Source organism: Gossypium raimondii, chromosome 10 (genome assembly GCF_025698545.1).
Source record: "Gossypium raimondii isolate GPD5lz chromosome 10, ASM2569854v1, whole genome shotgun sequence".
Taxonomy (NCBI): Eukaryota; Viridiplantae; Streptophyta; class Magnoliopsida; order Malvales; family Malvaceae; genus Gossypium; species Gossypium raimondii.
This window is the reverse complement of record NC_068574.1, coordinates 24,166,851-24,187,180: the sequence shown is the minus strand read 5'-3', so window position 1 is coordinate 24,187,180 and position 20,330 is coordinate 24,166,851. Positions and strand designations below refer to the sequence as shown.

Here is a 20,330-nt window from a genome sequence, read left to right as displayed (position 1 = left end):
GAAATTTAATAGTGAATATATTAAGAGTCAAGTTTAATTATAATAATATAAAATATTATTATTTACTGCTCCTTCAAAAATATTATTATATAGTGTTATCAAGGCGAAATTAGGGGCTGGCAAAATTTTTAAAATTTTAAATTAGTAAAAATAAATTACACTTTGGTTCTCCTTAAAATATAAAAAGTTGATTTAATCATTTAAAAATATAAAGATATAGTCTCTTAAAAATGGTGAAATTGCATTTTCCTATCATAAAATTATAATTTAATTTCGACCCCTAAAAAATTTATGGTTTCGCTCTTGGGTATTATTGAATTTAAAATGATAATCAAACAAAATCAATTAAACTAAACAGATATACTTTAATAATATTTATTAGAAAAATTAATTGCATGATTGCTAATAAAATGAAAATGAAAATAAATAATCAAGGAAAAATATTAAAAATAAAAAAATGTATTTTATAGATGTGTCGAATTTAAAGTAATTTAATATTTACAAATTATTATATGGTGTAACTAGATTTGAAACTATTTTGAGTATAATTATAATTAAATTTTGTAAAAGTTATAATAACTATAATAATATTTATTATGAAAAACTAACTAAATGATTACTAAAAAAATCAAAAACCAAAATATTACAAAGATTCTAAAACAAAGAACTAATTTTTCTAAATAATTGTAACAATAAAAAACATCTGATAGATAATAAAAATTACTTCATAAAAATAATAGGAAAAAATATTGCAAAGTAATGCTTTGCTTAAATAAAATGTATACATACAAAAACATGAAACTTAATACACAAATCAAAATATTGTTTAGAAAAAGTTTTAACATATTAAAAGAAATTATAAAAGGATTTCTCTTTTCACTTTGATCCTAAAAAGCAAAACAAGTTAGAAGAACATAAAATTTGGAGGAACTATGCATTGATAGGAAAATGAGAATAATCTTATATACAAATGTTAACAGCCAAATTCATTAAAGAAGTTTAATGAGGGCTAAATTCAATAGATTACAAAGTAACTGGATAATTGAATAAAAAGTGAAAAATGGGTGTTTGATAAGAATAATAAATCAAGAAATTGAATTTTTCATTTGTGTTTAACGAAAATAATTTAAAATATAATTATAACCCTACAAAAATAAAAATATAAAAAGGAAAAAAAAAGTCGATTTTGATTCAGTTTATTCCATAAGACTCCCTTAGCCTTAGTAGTTCTTTTATATATGATATTAATATAAATATAATAATAGATATTATTTGTTTGAATAGTCTTAACAATATTTTAAAACATAAACTTATAGTTTTTTAAGTTACAAAATATTGAAATAAAATTAATATTACAAATTTTAAACACAAAAATATAATTATTAAATATAAATAAATTAATTAGGCATAAATGGCATTTGCACATTAACAAAATCATTAAAGCACAAATAATTAAAATATAATAATTAATTTTAAAAAATCTAAATTATTCCTACTCTTAACTTTTAATGTTTAAATTTGTTGGGGATTGACCCGTATAAACAACAGACAAGAACGTAAAGAGAAAAACAATTGGGCACACAAATATTTACGTGGAAAAACTCCTCTAATGAAGAAGATAAAAAACCACAAGTAAAGAAAACTTCGCTAATTAGCAAACCAACAAAGAGTACAACTTGGAGAAAACAAACCTAAAAGAGCAAAACTCAAAACTCGAATAGAAAGCTCTCTCAAAAACTCTCTCCAGAACTCTTTATCAAATATCACATAAGAGATATTCAACTAACTCTCTAAAACAAGGTTATAAAGACCCTTTAAATAAGCTAATATTAAAGTCCTAATATGACTAAAATATTCCTAGATTAATCAGAGTTTAACTAGGAGAAGATAACAGAGTTTAACTGGGAGAAAAGTCCCGATTTATGTAGGAACACGTCACCACATCATCTATCGCGTCGTCCCGACACTACTTATCGTGACGTCAGACCTGTTTTGGCCTTTCTTCGGTTGCTCGTTGATTGTCTTTCTAAATGCCTACAAAGAGTCCGATAAATGCGAGGCACACCCTACAAATCTCTATATTGACTCATATTTAACACGCCTTCTTTATCAATGCCCATCACAGGCCTAACTTGATCTTTGTAGGGTATAAACTGAGTCCAAGCAATGCTTGAACTTTGAAACTAGAAGACTTTTAGTTTTCTATACTGCCAAATCAAAACTAACTTGTGTCTACTTCCCATAAACATAGTGTTTTGTCTTTCCATCTCCTGCACCCAGAAGAGAACCTCTCTTATTCAAAACGATCATGCCTTTTTCGCTTATATGACCAAGTTGCCTATGCCTCAAATGAGTTGATTCTGAATCCTTAATAGACGAGGAAATTGTTGCTTTACTAGTCACCATTGAACCTGCAGAACATAAAGGCTATCGATCTTTCGACCTCTCATCAGATCGAGAGCTCCACTAGATACCTTGTAACCTCCCAACCTGGCCTAGACATTAGACCCGAGTTCGGAAGATTATATTAGCCACAGAAGTGACTCAAAAAGCTATCAGAGTTTTTGAGAATAGTTATTTTAAAACATTTAATTAACTTAATAGAAAACTTAGTTTAAATGACGTTTTATTATTCATTTACATCTTAATTATTATTTAGTAGCGGAAAATATGGTATTTACTTATGTTTTTAATTAAAACCGGGGTTCATGCATAATTAATTAATAATAACAACTTAATAACCTAGTTAAAAATTAAAACTAAATGTCATGAAAAATAAGCGAACCTAAGTCCTAAATCTCATTCCACGATTCAAAATAAAATATTACAGTCCACGAATAAATTTAAAACAAAAGATTAAGCTTTAATGAATTGGAAATAAAATCAATAATGTCGAGACCCTTTGAATGTTGTGCACGTGTCCTAACCTGATAGGTTATTTGTAAGGATGAAAATAAAATGAGAGTGAGATATAAAGCTCAATGTGAGTTCCATCACAAGAAAACCAATGCAAATGGTAGACAAATCATTTAGAAAATTAACTTATAGGATAAATCACAATTAATTAGCAATACATAATAACAGTAAATCAAATCCATTCATCAGCATAATATCACAGTGTTCAAAGCCATGTATATGTCTTATGAGTGCAATGCAATTTTCAATTCAAAGGTATAAAGGTTCCCACCGCACCACTACACACCACGGTAGGAGTTCCTCAGAACTCATTTACCTTTACATCATATTGTGGATAAACCACTTATTGTTGCATATAAAAGCTACTAATACATTATGGATGAACTACTGGTCATTGCAAATGACTAGTAATGATAAGAACATTAGTGGATGAACCATCCATTTGTGCAAATAAAATCTGCTAACATGTTATGGATGAGCCACTAGTCGAGTACATGAACTATCGACTAGAATACGCTGTGGATAAACCACTGGTCGAGTAGATAACTACTGACAAGGATACATTGTGGACAAACAATTGGTCGAGCTGATAAACTGTCGACTACTTCCTTCGTTTAAAACGTCCTACCCCATGCATTGCAATACGGTAAAATCAAAAATAGTTCAATACGATAGCATTTAATTTTGCTTTTAACAGAACAATATGGTAGTAATCAATATGCTTATAACAGTTCAATATAGTAGAAAATAATGTTTATCATAGATAATCTCAATAGCAAAAATCAAGCTTATTAAGTGTTCGGTTTCAATGGTAACAGAAGGCATGTTGTATAATCAATCGCAAATACAGGAACAATAGGCATGTTCATTCATAATTCATGCAAATATGTATATATAACATTAATTCAGGAAATTAGATCATGGATTATTGTAGGATTCATATTATCATAGACTTAATTAAATAAAATAAAATACTAATAATAGTTCGAGAATCAATCAGGGACTAATCTGAACAAATCATAAAATTTTAGGTCAAAACTATAAATTCTTGGTTCTAGAGGACACACGGTCGTGTGATTGGACCGTGTGGGAAGCCTTGGGCCATGTGGAAGGGGTACACAGCTGCGTGACAGGTCGTGTGGAGGGTCTCAGGCCCTGTGAGAAGCGAAAACCTAGGGTTTCAAGGGTGAAATGCTCGTGTGTATGGTCATACTTCCGGGGTCTCGAGCGATGATCCTCACGTCCAAATCTGATCCAGGATACCTACAACATGTCTTTTAATATACAAATACGCAAGAATTAGTATCAACTTTTAAGATTTATCGAAATTATCAAGATTTTAAGGAAAACTCGTTATTATCAATGACTTAATTAAATAAAATAAAATAGTAATAACAATTCGGGAATCAATCAGGGACTAATCTGAACAAATCATAAAATTTTAGGTTAAAACTGTAAATTCTTGGTTTCAAGGGACACACAGCCGTGTGACCAGATCGTGTGGGAAGCCTTAGGCCTTGTGGAAGAGATACACAACTATGTGGCAAGCTGCGTGGTTTTTGAAAAATCAACCTATAAAGGAGACACGACTGTGTGGCAGGTCATGTGGAGGGTCTTAGGCCGTGTGAGAAGTAAAAACCTAGGGTTTCAGGGGTGGAATGGTTATGTGTGTGGTCGTATAGTCCACACGGATAGCCCACACGTCTTTGTGGTACTCCATCTTTTCTGGGCTGGATTCTTCGTAATTAGGAACAAAAATGTTTACCGATCTTAGCACGCTTGAAGCAAAATTGATAGCGTTACACTAAATCGACACGAAGAACAGAGGGGTTGATTTCAGATTCGAAATTCAAAAATAAAATTTTCAACAGAAGAACTGAATATTTTTATGAAAACGAAAAGAGAAAATACAAGAAAAAAGATGTATTTAAAGAAGAGAAAAAAGAAATTCTAATTAGGGTTGAAAAAGTAGAAATCCACATGTAATTAGGAAAATAGATTAAGTAGTTAGGTTTTCACACTTTTGGGGCTAATTTGGAGAATAAACCATTCTACCGAAATTTAAAACAAATGGAAGGGAATTGACATGATTTAAACTTAGATGCAAACGGGAATTATACGCAGGCCTTACCATTTGGGCTGTTGTCCATACTTGGTCATTTTCTACTGCATTTAATATATATACTAGATTGGTTTTGTTCCATAATTGTTGGAAAAAAGAGAGAGGAGGAAATGGAAAGAGTGGGGCATGAACCTTAGCTTTCTGTGGAGTTTACTACGCTTTCTACCACCTAGAGTAAGGTTTCTTTCTTGATGGTTTTATTAATTCTAACCCTATAGTTTTGGGGGTGTTACATACCTTAATGTCACTTGATTAGATGGTGGTCCTACAACCCTTCGAGTTTAAATTTCCCAATGAGATGAGATTTTTTTTCAAGTTAGGCACAAGCCTGACACTTGACAATGTCCTATTGATTTCGGCATGCATCTTAATCTAAATGATGCCAATATCGATTATCTTATAGGGTAAATTATTCCTCGCACGTACAACTCTATTTTCAACTAAACTATTATGGATAACAAGTCCTTGTTTAGACACATATGAAAGGAACGCCTTGGATCCATAATCCTCTTAGGCATAAGTTTAGATATTTTTATTGTAGACACCAACAACCAATCATCACTCTTGTCTTCGACCACACTAGCATCAACTATCTTAGCTTTCTATTCCTCATTGCTCTTAGCAACCCTCCTGTTTTTATTTTTCAACTTATAACATTCGTTCTTTATGTGACCTAACTTCTTACAGTAGTTACATGTCTTGTCACGATTCCTCGGCTTCGATTTTGACTTATATTTATTTTGACCTGAATCCTTAGATTGCTTCCTGCCTCTAGCAACCAAAACTGAGGCTTGACTACCAGACTTGCTCATTATCTAGTTTTTCCTTACTCAACAAGTTACCCTTCACATCCTCAAATGAGAGTTTATCTATATCATAAATTAGAGTTTCCCTGAAAGTTTTATATGAAGAGGGCAAAGAGCATAATAATAGTAGTATAACATGATGATCTTCATCATCTATGTTAACCTCGACATTCTTCAAATTATTAAAGAGAGTAACAAATTGACTTATGTAACCCCAGAGGTTCTCACATTCATTCATACGGTACGTGTATTGGCATTATTTCAACACTAATTTTTGATAGAGCATTCTTATCAAACTCTTCCCATTTTGTCTGGTCTAAATTTTTGGGCTTTTGCTCGGTAACGACCTTTTTTAAGCCCTTCTGAACTAGAATTATCGTCATTCAAACTTTCCAAAATCTAAAATTTGTGATCCCATCTAACTTCTTGATATCGTATCTAATTGTTGTCATTTCTGAACGGGTTGAATGTCGAATCCAAACCAAGCTTTAATACCAATTTGTTGGGGATCGACCTGTATAAACAACAAGCAAGAATAAAAAGAGAAAAGAAAATTGGGCACACAAATATTTTTATGGAAAAACTCCTCTAATAAAGAGGATAAAAAACCACGGGTAACCAACGAAGAGTACAAAATAGAGAAAATAAACCTTAAGGAGCAAAATCCATAACCTGAATACAAAGCTCTCTTAAAAACTCTCCACAAAACTCTTTATCAAATCTCACATAAGAGATATTCAATTAACTCTCTAAAATAGAGTTACAAAGACACTTTAAATATGCTAATATTGAAGTCCTAATATGACTAAAATATTCCTAAATTAATCAGAGTTCAATTGGGATAACATAGCAGAGTTTAACTAGGGAAAAAACCCAATTTATGTAGGAACACGTTGCCATGTCATGCCGTTGTTTATTGGCTCGTTATGAAGTCGTCTGTCCAGACGTCCCGACGCTCCTTGTAACGCCCTAAAAATTTGCATATTTGTTTGTTAAATTCTGTCATAATTAAGTCTCTGTATCTATGGCTTTGCGCTCTGGTTATGTGTTGGCAGTCAGGGGTTCGAGTCTCACCGTAAGCAAAGCGAATATATGTTTTTACTACTTTGCAGAATTAGTTAGTTTTTCTTTTGAAATATATATATATTTATCCTTATTCCCTCTCTCGTTCCCCTTCTTTTGTTTTTTCTCTCTTTTTTCTTCTTTTCTCTTTTGTTGTATAGATTTTTCAATTCTTCCTGTTAAATATTTGCTGTTGTGGTCGAGAAAGTTTCGTTTTCTGTTGTTCTTTGACTAAAAGTTAATTCTGTAAGTTTTAGTGTTAAATTTTTGCTAACATTCGTTTTTGTTCGCTTTTGGGCAAAAATTGGTTTTCTGATTAAATTACTCGAATTCTCTATCTATATGTTCAATTAGTCTTCATTAGGAGAAAGTCTCGAGGAAAACCATTCCCCAAATGCCTTAGGTTCGTGAATTTTTGTATCGTGCAAAGGTAATGGTTGTTTTTGAGTTGGGGGTTTGCGTCTAAGTTCCGAGATTGTTGGTTGACTGTTATTTGTGTGATCTGTTTTATTTTTTCCGTTGATTGAACTTTTTATTGTCATTTTTAGGGCTTTGGATCATTTCCTATTGTTTTTACATTGAAACACTAACATGTGTGTAACAGAAACCCATTTTTCTGCAAGTTTTGAACGCTGAAAAACATGGTTATTGACACCACATGGCCATGTGGTAGGCCGTATAGGTCACACGGTCGTGCATCAGGCTGTGTAACTCACTGTTTGTGAATCAGAGTCACACGAGCTAGGGACACAGATGTGTGTCTAGGCCGTGTGAGAGATATTGTGTGTTTTGAGTCACACGAGCGTGTACTTAGCTGTGTGCTAGATCATGTAACTCACTGTTTTGAGCCACACGGCTGTGTTCTAGGTCGTATGTGGCAAAGGGGTGAGCCACACGGGCGTGTGTTAGGTTGTCTGGACCACACGGACCAATTTTCCAATAAGTGTGAATCCACACGGACATGTAGGCTAAAACTCGAGATTTTTCGTTAGGACCATAAACGTCGTTCCAATTGAATGTAAGCCTATCGTAGTGTCCATAGAATCTGATTTGGGCTATAAAACCCATTAACTGATAATTTGTTTCTGCATAAATTGCTATTATATATATCATCAATTTGTAGAATAGTGAGTAATTGTGTTCTGTACTAATTGAGTATAATTTGAACCAATAACACCACATGCTTATGTTTGTATTTCTAAACCTACATATGCATTGGGGTTAGATTGAATAGAAAGAAAGTTGTGGGTTGTTTAATAATCTACCAAGTCTGGTAGCTGAGCTACACATATGTATCTAATTCGGACGACTTATCGTTTTCTAATTCGGCAGTTAGTCTGCGACATTTTAAACGTGACATACAGTCACCATTTGGTGTGTAGGGATGGATGGGTACTTGATACCCTTTGTGGTGTGTAGGGTTAGACGAAGATGGTGTGTAGCGGATGGGGGTAGGAAATCTGTTTGTAATCTGTATCTTTAACTGATATATTTTGTTCTGTTTCTGTTTCTGATTCTGGGAATTGTTGAACAATGAGAAATCGAATATCTGTTATATAGTTTATATAAATAAAAACTATAAGTTACACATTGAGCCTATCAACTCATTTTGTCTGTTGTGGCTTGGCGTGGGGGGAGCTCAATCATCCTTATTTAGTATTTTACTGTTTTATTTAAACTTATCCTATAGTGTTTTTTATCTTGGATTTTAGATGTTCATTCTGGATTTCTACGTTGTTTCAACGACTTAAATGATTTGTGACTAAACTTTAAATAGTTAAAAGTGAGATTTTCTGAAAAGATTCGATGTAGCTTCTCACGTTTGGTCTTAATGTCTAGGCCGAGTATGGGGTGTTACACTCCTCGTCATGATGTCAGACCTATTTTGGCTCTTCTTCGGTTGCTCATCGATTATCTTTCTAAGTGTCTACAAAGAATCTAATAAATGCAAGGCGCTCCCAAAAAACTGGAAATATATAATATAAATTAGATACCAATATCAATTTACACAAATTTCAACTATTAAAGTAACATAAGTGGAAACAGTTCAGCCGTATGTGAAAAAGCAAAGGGGCAGCAAAGTTCAATTGAAAAGTAAAATCCGATTTAATCAAAGAAATCTGGAGTAGGTCTAGAAAGAGGAATAAAAGACAAATATATGAAAATTTTATAGATGAATTTATTGAAAATGTGAAAAAGTTAAAAGTACTATTGTAAGAATATAAATTATTTCAAATATGTAAGGCTTAATACATAACTTGGTACTTTGAGTTTGGAACTTTTTTAATGTGGTACATGTGTTATTTTTGGTTCAATGTAGTATCTGTATTTGACAAAAATTATACATTGTGGTACTGAAGATACAATGTTTTCTTTTAATGTTCAATTTAGATTTTAGAGTTGATTTAATGAAATTTATAATTAGCTAATAATATTAGCAATTAACTTTCATCAAAATCACTCCAAAACTAATTAAATCACATCCATTGCAATGCATTAGATAAATTAAATAAAAAATTAAACAAATTCACAATTAACACTATATTTATTCTATTAACAAGATTATGAAAATTCAAATCTAATAATATTAGGAATCAACTTCTAAAAAGATAACATCGTTACCTTTAGATACCAAAATATATAATTTTATCAAATACAAGTATTGGATTAGATTATAAAATAATACAAATACCACATTAAAGTTTAAATATGTAAAAATAATTTAATAATTTTAACTAAATTAATATCCCATTGATGTTAACAACTTAGAATATAAATAATAAATTCAATGTAAGTTTTACTTAAGAATACCGTACACCAAAAGAAAAAGAAAGAAAAAATAGATATAAAAGCAGTAGGTAAGCAAGTAGGTCATAAATATTGACTTTGAAAAAGGTTAGGTAAAGATATGTCAACAACACGCGTCAACTTTTTCAACTCTCTCCACCCGTTTTAATTTCTTTTTATTTTCTTATAATAATTATATTAGGTTTATAATCTTGTGCATCCAATAGGGGTAAGACGGTGGTAGAGGCATTCTAAACTTGTAATTTCATGTTTATTTTCTTTTTAATTCTAACCCGGAAGCTAATAATTCAATTCTTTTACGACCATTTGGCTCTACTAAACTCTCATTTCTGCCATCTAGAATAGTTTGATAGTGATGTCACGACAACTATTTTATTATGTTGTTAAAAGTGTATTAAAATTTTTACATGTGAAAATTACGATTTTAAAACACATACAAAAATAAAATAATTTTTATTTAAAAATAACATATGCAACATGAACAAAATAAAAGATGTAACATGTGTAGGTGAAAACTTTTGTTTAATAATATTAATATGTGCAAAAATTTAAAATGACGTATTAGTTGTGTAATAATATTAGTAATTGAGATTTTATACATGTTAAAGGCATTGTTTCAAATCTCAACATTTATAATTTAAAATGAAAATAGACAAAAGGATTCTTATAAGAATACAAGTTATTTCTCTAATCGACTCAATGTACAATTGACACTAATTCAGTGAGGTGAAACATTTATTATAGGGTAAAGTTGAGATTTTATATATGCTAATGTTCAACATTTATAAAATAAAAATAAATTGGTTTTATTTGAAATGTAAAAAGACAAAAATGATTTCAAACATGAAAGGTATTACATTATCGACATAACAAAAAAATTCAATACATGACAGATAGACCAATCAGGAAGCGTGATACGACAAAAGGGGTCAAGCCATCTATATACAAGAGCTTCTCTCCTCCATATTCCTCTATCATTTCTCTCTTCCAACACTTGTACCTCCATCTTATCATTCTCCACCTTTAGTGAGTGAATCATCTCTTCGTCAAATATAACAATAAATTTATATATAATTTTAAAAATTCTTATATATATATATATATATATGTAAATCCTCACTACTAGCCAGAAAAGTATTAAGGTAGATTTTTCTTTTCTTTGTATGTACCTCAAATTTTACTTATGTATTGCATTTGCTAAAAGAATTCTTTGTTATTGGATATCATTTTAATGTTTTTTTAAGAAAATGCATCATTTCAATGTTTCACTTAGATCTCCTCCTACTTTTGTTCCATCCTTCTTATAATTTTATAGAAGAACGTAACAAGCACCTTACTGAAGAGCTTTCACCAAGTCTTTTTGCTGCACAGTGCATCTTAACAAAGCGATACAGGGAACAAATAAAAATTTGTAGTGACGAGGTCAAATCAAGCTTTGCTACAAAAAAAAAATTGTTTAAATAATTGATAAATGATATACAAATAATGACTTTTTAAAAAAAATATATTGGTTTTATAATTATTTCAAATTCCTCCTATATTGGTTTTAATATATAAAAGAAGTTAAATTTTTTTTTTAAAATCCTTTCATTACTTAGTTAATTTTTGAGACACGGAATTAAAAATCTTAGGATTTATTACTAAAATTAATCAAAATTTACAAGAAAAATAAATGAAATTTAGTTTAATTCTTAAATTTTCATCATACAATACATAATATTAAAAACAATAAGTATTATTTTCATTTGCTTTCTATTATCCTAATAATATTCTTTACCAACATGATTTGAATTCAATGTTGAAGATTGTAAATTATGTATAATGGATTGTTTCATTGTATATCAAATAAATTATAAATAACGGAATAAATAGAGGTAAATTCATATTATTATTCATTGAAATAAATATGCATGAATTCAGATCATGTCTAATTTAAAATCATATATAGATAAACATGCAAATTAAAATTAATTGTAAATCCAAAAAAATTAAAATTAATTAATAGTAAAATATATCAATTAACTAAGATAATGCTCACTATTCAAAAGATAATAAAATATTTTTATTTAAATTTAATTATAAAATATATGAATTTTAATATTAAAATATTATATTTTTTTTAATTATTGAACAGTAAATCAGGTTGAGTCGAGTCGTCCTGAGGATGAAAATGTTGAACCTAAGCCAATTAAAAGCGAACCTGGTAAGCTACCTTGTAACAACCCTCACTCGACTCGATCGCCAGGTCCGAGTTATAGGATGCTACATTCATTGTCAGAGCAGTTGTAGTCAAATTACAGTAAAATGTTCATACACACATGTAATTCAATGCCAAACACATTCATTTATGGATAAACAATCAAGATCGAGTCTTAATCGAGCTTACGAAAGCTCTTATATCAACCTGAGCACAAAATAAGACCAAATTAAAAAGTTTCAAAATATCAACTCGACGTCGCGGCAACGGGGTTCTTCGTCGCACCGTGGCCAGAAGATCAAAGCTCGTCGTAATGACCATTGTTTGACATTGCGACATGACATAATGTTCCTGCAGTTTCCTACCTTTTTCCAAATGAAACACTTACCTACAATTTCAAATTAACTTATATACATATTCCTAACAAAACATGCCAATTCATTTTCATTTCAAACACTTATGTACACATTTAAACATCTATGACTTATAAGCATCAAGCATTACCAACAATCATCCAGATTAAGCCACCTTATACTATCACATATCAAAGTATCAATTTCAAAAGCCTAACCATCGCATTCATCTACTAAACAAGTTACCAATTCTATCTCATTCAATGCCATTCCATTTGCCACATACTTTGTCGTAGATCAACACATTATTAAACATAAAATGCACACATGTTCATCTCCATATATGATTCAAACCACCAAATCAACCATTTATCCTTATAAAACTCAAACATAACTAAACTTACCATATTCAACTATTCACTAGTTCATAACTCAAAGCATACCATTCAAACATTCCAATTCACTGCACTTCACTTAACCATTTTATACCATTCATATCTTAAGCATATTAATCAAAATATACCATTTCAACTAGGCTTCACCATGAGCAACATAACATATCAAACTTTTCAATTTACCATAACTTATATACATTAGGATAGTATATCAAAATCCTTATATATATCACGACAACTTCAAGACACCTTATATATACTTGCCACAACCTAAGACTTAAAATGACCAAATAGCTACTAATTCGGTGATAGAATAGTGTGAGCTTCAAGTCGGTCCAACTTGACGTGTTCCGTAAGGTGACGATCTATAAAGAAAAGTGAAAACTAACGGGGTAAACATATAGAATACCTAGTAATTTCATAGGCATTAAACAAGACTTACCTTATATTATAATCAAATACAATATGCTACCAAAGTTTGACATAGATGGCTAGTCATGGCAAAACACAACATCAATAAGGTAAGTTTAACATATAATCAAACCAATTCATTTCCAAATCAATATATCAATACCATGATCATGCCCAATTTAACATTTATCCAATTGAACATCAAGCTCATATCATTCTAATTCAAATTTTCATTTGTACAATAATCACTTAGCCTGATGAACTCTAGTAAACAGACTCGAATACACAAGCAACTACACCACACCAGCTGCTCGTCTGAGCTAAGTATATTTGTTGTAACACCCCTTACCCGAGACCGTTTCCGGAGTCGAGCACGAGGCATTACTTAGCTTATCTTACCAATTCGGAGCATAAAAACTAGGTTTGAAAATTTATTTCACTATTTACAGCAAATCTGTCCAATCGCGCAGCAGTTACTAAATTAATTATAACTTGAGCTACAGAACTCAAAATTTAATTCCGCAAATTTTCCCTGAAACTAGACTCATATATCTACTCACCATAAAATTTTTATAATTTTTGGTTCAGCCAATTAGTACAGTTTATTAGTTAAAGTCTCCCCTGTTTCACCACCTGACTGCCCTGACCTCTAGTCACTAAAAATAAGTTTTCTCACTGTAGGATTTTCATATGAAGTTCTTACTTGTTTCTACAGAAAATAAACTCAATGATAAATCTATACATATAAACTATAACTCATAACCATTTTTGTACAATTTTTAATGATTTTCTAAACTCAAAACAGGGGACACCAAAAACTGTTCTGACCCTGTCTCACGAAAATTCACATATCTTAAAATATAAAATTCCTTTCGCTACACCGTTATTTTTCCATGAAAATAGACTCAACAAGATTTAATTCCATATATCATTCACCCTGTAATTCTTTTTATACTATCTTGGGTGATTTTTCAAAGTCACGTCACTGTTGCTGTCTGAATTCTGTTTCTTTGCAAAATTTCATCCTTTCATGATTTCCATACATAATTTATCACCTAGACTCTTATAACAACAAATACCTTCATACTTAACCATTTTAATAAGCATACATCATCAAATACTTACACACCATTCTTTAGCAAAATCATAATCACAAACATACAAAATAACTAAATCCCTATACATGCCATAACTCAAACGTGATTCGATATAAAATACCGAGCAGTTGTGGTTGATAGTGTGGACGATCTCCAACTTCTTTAGGATCCTTGAAGTAGCTTTGCAATACTATAAGAGAAAGAGAAATAAAAGAAGTTAGCATAAAGCTTAGTAAGTTTACTAGCAAATAAATAACAATATTTAACTTAAATAATTAAACTCAAATGTCTATATCTCTAGTTTACTCTTTAGTTAATCTCATACTAGTTCTCTTGCTTGTTTACTTAGAATACTTGTGTACATAACTTACTCAACTCTTGCTTCATCGTTGAACATCAATTGATAGTATAATAAGTTCTTAACTCTTATAACTTACCTGAGCTTGCCATTTATGCTTTAAACTGAACTTTCATGAACATAATTCGTTTACAAGCCCGTTGAGCTACATTGGAATAATAAGGATACTCGGGTCTCTTCTGATAATAACATGCCAAAGCCATGTCCCAGACATGGTCTTACATGGGATGTTCTCATATCGGTGCCCATGCCATGTCCCAGACATGGTCTTACGGGGGACCTCTCATCTCGGTGCCAATGCCATGTCCCAGACATGGTCTTACATGGGACCTCTTTACCCAAATGTCATGACATTCGTATCCAGTACCATCCTTATGTATCAACGGGACTTTTTAATTTTAATTCTCTATCATTTCATGCTTAGATCATCATCAAATAAATTCATAAAATAAATTCATAGTTGCTGGAAAATAACAGCATTGATAATAAATATTGAAATATTGCATTTATTTACCGTAAACTTACCTCGGTATCAAATATAGTCCAATTCAACAACTTAGTCTTCAACTTTATTCTTCCCTTTGTCTAACCTCGAGTTTCGTTCTTCTTGATCTAAAATAGCAAATTTAACTTATTTAATACTCACATTCAACAAAACAGCCCTTGACTCTAACTTTTTCAAAATTACAATTTTGCCCTTAAACTTTTACATAATTACATTTTTGACCCAAGGCTCGGAAATTAAACTTCATCCCTTATTCTTATGTTTTATGACATGATGAACATTTTTCTCTTTTATGCCAACATCAAATTCCCACTCTAACATGTACTTATGAACATTAGGTATTTTTACCGATTATGTCGTTTTACTGCTTTTGCTTAAAATCGGCTAACAAAAGTTGTTTAACATAATTTCTAGCTTCATATTCTATCATAAAACATCAAAATAAACACTTTTCACCTATGGGTATTTTTCCAAATATAAACCCTAGGTTAAATTATTGCTAGAATAAGCTAAATTAAGCTCTTGGGACTCCAAAAACGTAAAAACATTAAAAGCGGGACTTGGGATCACTTACTATGGAGCTTGGAAGCTTGAAAACCCTAACTATGGCTTCCCCTTGCTGATTTCGTCCTAATGAAGAAGATGATGATTTTGCCATCTTTTTCCCTTTTAATTCATTTTAATTACTAGATTACCAAATTGCCCCTAACTTAAAAATTTTCTATTTCACTTATCTCATGTCCATTTTTGTCTACCAAGTTACCAATGGTATAATTACCATATAAGGACCTCCAATTTAAAGTTTCATAACAATTGGACACCTCTAACATGTAGAACTCAACTTTTGCACTTTTTACAATTTAGTCCTTTTGACTAAATTGAGTGCCCAACCGTCGAAATTTTCGAACGAAATTTTCACAAAATTATTCCGTGAAATCATAGACCATAAAAATATAAGAAAAATAAATTTTTCCTTATCGGATTTGTGGTCCCGAAACCACTGTTCCGATAACCTTGAATTTAGGCCATTACATTTGTATTAGGTTACCAGTCCAGACTAAACCTTTATAACGATACATCTGATTGCTTGTCCAGGCTGAATATATATACATGTTAGGTTACCTATTTGGGTTAAACCTTTAAAACGACATCAAGTTACCAGTCTAGGCTAAACATGTGTCATATGTATCTTCGAGTCCGCAACAAATCTTGGATCTTGGTAACATCTATAACCAATCATGTACAAGCACACACAAAACCCTATTCACATTTTAATATTATCCTAACCTCTACTAAGTTCAAACTAGCATTTATTACACAAATTAACATTTCTTTACAATTTAGTCCAAATGTCACCTTTCATACCAATTTACCAACAATTAATTCACAATCAATTATGTAATACCCCAAAAATTTCTACAGTAAGGAAAGTAAGATAATATCTCTGCTATAGTAAAATAAGGAAATAAAGTGATAAAAAGGGTAATTTTGAGTTATGTCAACATTGGGAAGTATATTATGACATATTAATTCAAGAAAGGATTAAATCACAAAAGTGAGAAAAGTTTTGTTGCCTAAGAGTAAATACTCAAAATTTGAGGGGTTAAAGTGTAAATACAAAAAAGTTAAAAGACCAAAGGTGTAAATATTTTAAGGGTGGAATGATTTAGAAACTAAGGAAAATGGATGGATTAGGACCAAATTGAAAAAGGTGAAGAATTTTGAGGGACTAAATTGTAATTTTACCAAATTAAGTGATGACTCAATGATAGAATTTTAAAAGATTATAAAAGGTAAAATAGTCAATTAGAGAGAGAAAACTCTAAAAGGTAATGATAATGTTGGTGATATTTTTATTAATTAATTAGATAAATGTTATTTAATTAATATTTTATTAAGATTTTAGTATTATTTTATTATTAAATGATTAATATAAAAGGGAGGAAAGATGAAGAAAATTCATCATCTTCTCCCATGCATTCCAACGTATGAAGAGAAAAGAAAGAAAGAAACTTTTTTTTATTTACAATTTGGTCCTTTCACCAAATACTCACCATTTTCACTTAGAAATCAAAAGAATTTCCATATCCATCAAGAGAGAAAGATAACAAGGAGACTATGGGGAGCTAGAATATCAAGTTAGGTTCAAGAAAGAGAAGCTGAAGGAGAGAGAAAATCAAGTTAAAGGTTGCAACTAATAGGACAAGATAAGATGATGATTATATAATTGCATGATCCTTGAACTATTTTAGTATATTATTCAATTAAGTTCATGATACTATGAATTATGGCAGAATCCATAAATTGTCTGGTCGTATTAATATGATGATTATATAATTGCATGAATTGTGAACAATATGTATGAATCTTGCTTCGGTGTTTGCGATTGTATGTATAGTATGCTTTATGACACCGTTAAATCGAACACTTAATAAACATGACTTTTGCTATTGAGTTGAACTGTTATAAACATATTAATTGCTATTGTATTGAACTGTTGTAAGCATATTGATTGTTACTGTATTTTTTTGTTAAAAGCATAATTAAATACTACCGTATTAATCTTTTTGAGCTTGCCTTATTGCATTGCATGGGTGGCTATATGTACGGAGGAAGTATTAACAACTTTTATCTACACCGTTTAGTGGTTTATCCACACTGTATTAGTAAATTTTATCTACACCGATTAGTGGTTTACCTACACCGTATTAGAAGCTTTAATTTGCAAATGTATTGTGCATCCACAACCAATTGGCAGCTTGTCTACAAAAACTTTTCATCAAAAAACCCTGGTGATTTATCCATCCTTTTTATTATTAGTGGTTTATCTACACCGTACTAGTGTCACGGGCCACAGTTCAAAGCCCGTGACCATCACACCAAATGCATCCAATGGAGGTATATTGCTTAGATGGGGATCATTTGGCCTACGAGAACTGGCCCGATTCAAAGAGCTATTAGACAAGCCTGTCAGATTGAAGCCTAGTTGGCCCGATAATGAAGAGATGGAAACTTAGGCTAATATGGTAACTAATATTAGAATATAGAGGGAATCATATCTTGTAAAGATTAGATTAGATTTGATAAGGCTTATCTTGTAAATCCCTAAAATTAAGGGATAAGGTTAAATCTCATCCGTCGATGTAAATGTATCTTGACTGTCGGTTTTGGGGGAGTTCAACTATAAATAGAGAGTCTCCCCCTCAGTTGTACTCACTCCATTGATTGTTTCATTATTCTTTGTGAATAAGAGAAATAGAGAGCATTTACTCAAACATTTTGCGAGTGTTCTTTCTGTTGTTCTTTGTTATTCTTCTTTTGGCATAAATTGCTTCCACTTTTCAATTTGGTACCTTGGAGGAGTTATAAAAGAATCCTCACTTGAGTTAAGGCTGACTTGGGCGAGTTTGGACGAACGGATCGCCTAAGGCCGCACGGATCGCGAGACGAAAGGTCTAGCCCCGTGACAAGTGGGATCCGAGCAAGGTTTGAACCAAGTAATATCTGAGTTATTGGTTTAAATGCACCGTTGGGATGTCGAAAGAAGAGTTCGAACAAAGGTGGGCGAGGAAGTCTTTGAGGGAGACATTATCGGCAGTAGAGGAACGTGTGGGTAAACTTGAGGGATCTATGGAGGATGTCAATGAGGCACTTGATGGGGTCGAGGAACGCATAGCAAACTGGAAGGAGCAGTTCAGAGACTATGTAAATATGTCTTTTGATTCCACATTGGACAAGGTAAACGAGTTGTTTAATTCACACAGGGATAAGCTGTCGGAAAGGAATGATGCTCTCGAGGCCATGATGATGGCTTTGAAAGAGGAAACAATGGCCACGACGAGGGCTTTGAGCACAAGAATAGAAGAGCTCGAGGGAGAACTAGCCTTATGCCGAGCAACCGTGGGGAAAGGAGTGGCAAATGTAGCAATCGATAACGAGGATGTCCCAAAGCCAAAAGAGTTTGTGGGGACAAGGTCTGCATGCGATGTGGACAATTTCTTGTGGAGGATGGAACACTACTTCCGTGCCAAAGGCATAGTGGATGATGCGGATAAGGTAAACAATGCTTCAATGTTTCTTACTGACATTGCACTTTTATGGTGACGAGGTAGGACCACAGATAAAAGGCAAGGAGAGATTGGGACGTGGCAAGAGTTTCAATGCGAGTTGAAGGGACAGTTTTACCCGGAATTTACCGAGGAAGAAGCTTGAGCAAAGTTGCAAGGGGTAATGCAACAGGACACAGTGGGGGAGTATGTTCAAGAGTTCAAGGAACTCATGCTCCAAGTTTCAGATGTGACCGAGGAAGAAACATTGCTTGCTTTTTAGAAGGGATTGAAGCTGTGGGTCAGACAGGAGATGGAACAAAGAGGTGTCCAAAAGCTGTCGAAAGTCATGACGGTAGATGAATCCGTGGTCAAGCTTGGTCTGGGGAAAGACAAGCCTGGGTCTTCCAAGTCCGAGGAAATGGGCATATGTGAAATGGATCACAAGGAAGATATTGTTGATGGCAATGGCAACGGCGACAATGGTGGTAATGGGAAACCACGAGTTGGGAAGAAAAAACCCAAGAGGAAAAGGGACAAGCTGAAATGCTTTCTCTGCAATGGTCCACACATGTTGAAGAAATGTCCGAGGAAATCTGCTCTTAAGGAGAAGCCGGTGAGTAAGACCTTGGTACTTGGTTCGAGCGCAAGGGGTGTCGAAGCCAAGGAGGCCGAAAGCGAGAAGAAGCCAGTGGAGTGCTTCTTGTGTCATGGTCCGCATAGGTTACGGAAGTGTCCGAGGAAGTCTGTCATCGAGGGGAACGATGGAGTAGACAATGAGCTCAAGAAGCTTGGTTCGAGCAAGGGAAAAGTCGAAGCTAAGAGGGCAAAGAGGAGCGAAAAGAAATGAGTAAAGTGCTTCTTGTGCCGTGGTCCGCATAAGTTGCGAACTGTCCAAAGCAAGCCGGAGTCAAAAGAAAGGCAACGTCTGAGCTTGGTGAGTCATCTAAAGGGCTTTCACCCAAGGAAGATGTGAGTTTGTCATCAGAATTAGAGGAAAGAGTTGCGGTGAAAACAATGGAGCTGGGACCAATGAGACTCGAGTTAAGTGAAGCGTCGGAGTTGGCCGAGTCATCGACAAGGCTTTCACTTATGGGAGAGGTGGGTGATGCATCAGACTTCAAGGAAAAAGAAGTGATGCATGTGGGATAGTTGACCAGAGTAAATGCGAAGGTACATTCCGAACACTGTGATAGTGTTTTGCATTCTAACTTGTTAACTTGGCAAGAACGTAAGGGCCATTTCGAAGTTCTT

The 20,330-nt window shown here is 32.6% G+C and overlaps 1 long non-coding RNA gene across 1 annotated transcript; it reads right to left on the bottom strand.

Annotated features, from left to right (window-relative positions):
* Positions 1-14,133: 14,133 nt before the first annotated feature.
* LOC128033653 (uncharacterized) lies at positions 14,134-15,138 on the bottom strand. Its single transcript, XR_008189640.1, has 2 exons — positions 15,051-15,138; positions 14,134-14,357 (listed from the first exon to the last, which is right to left on the bottom strand). It is a non-coding gene; the product is annotated as an uncharacterized LOC128033653 (long non-coding RNA).
* Between the last annotated feature and the right edge of the window lie 5,192 nt (positions 15,139-20,330).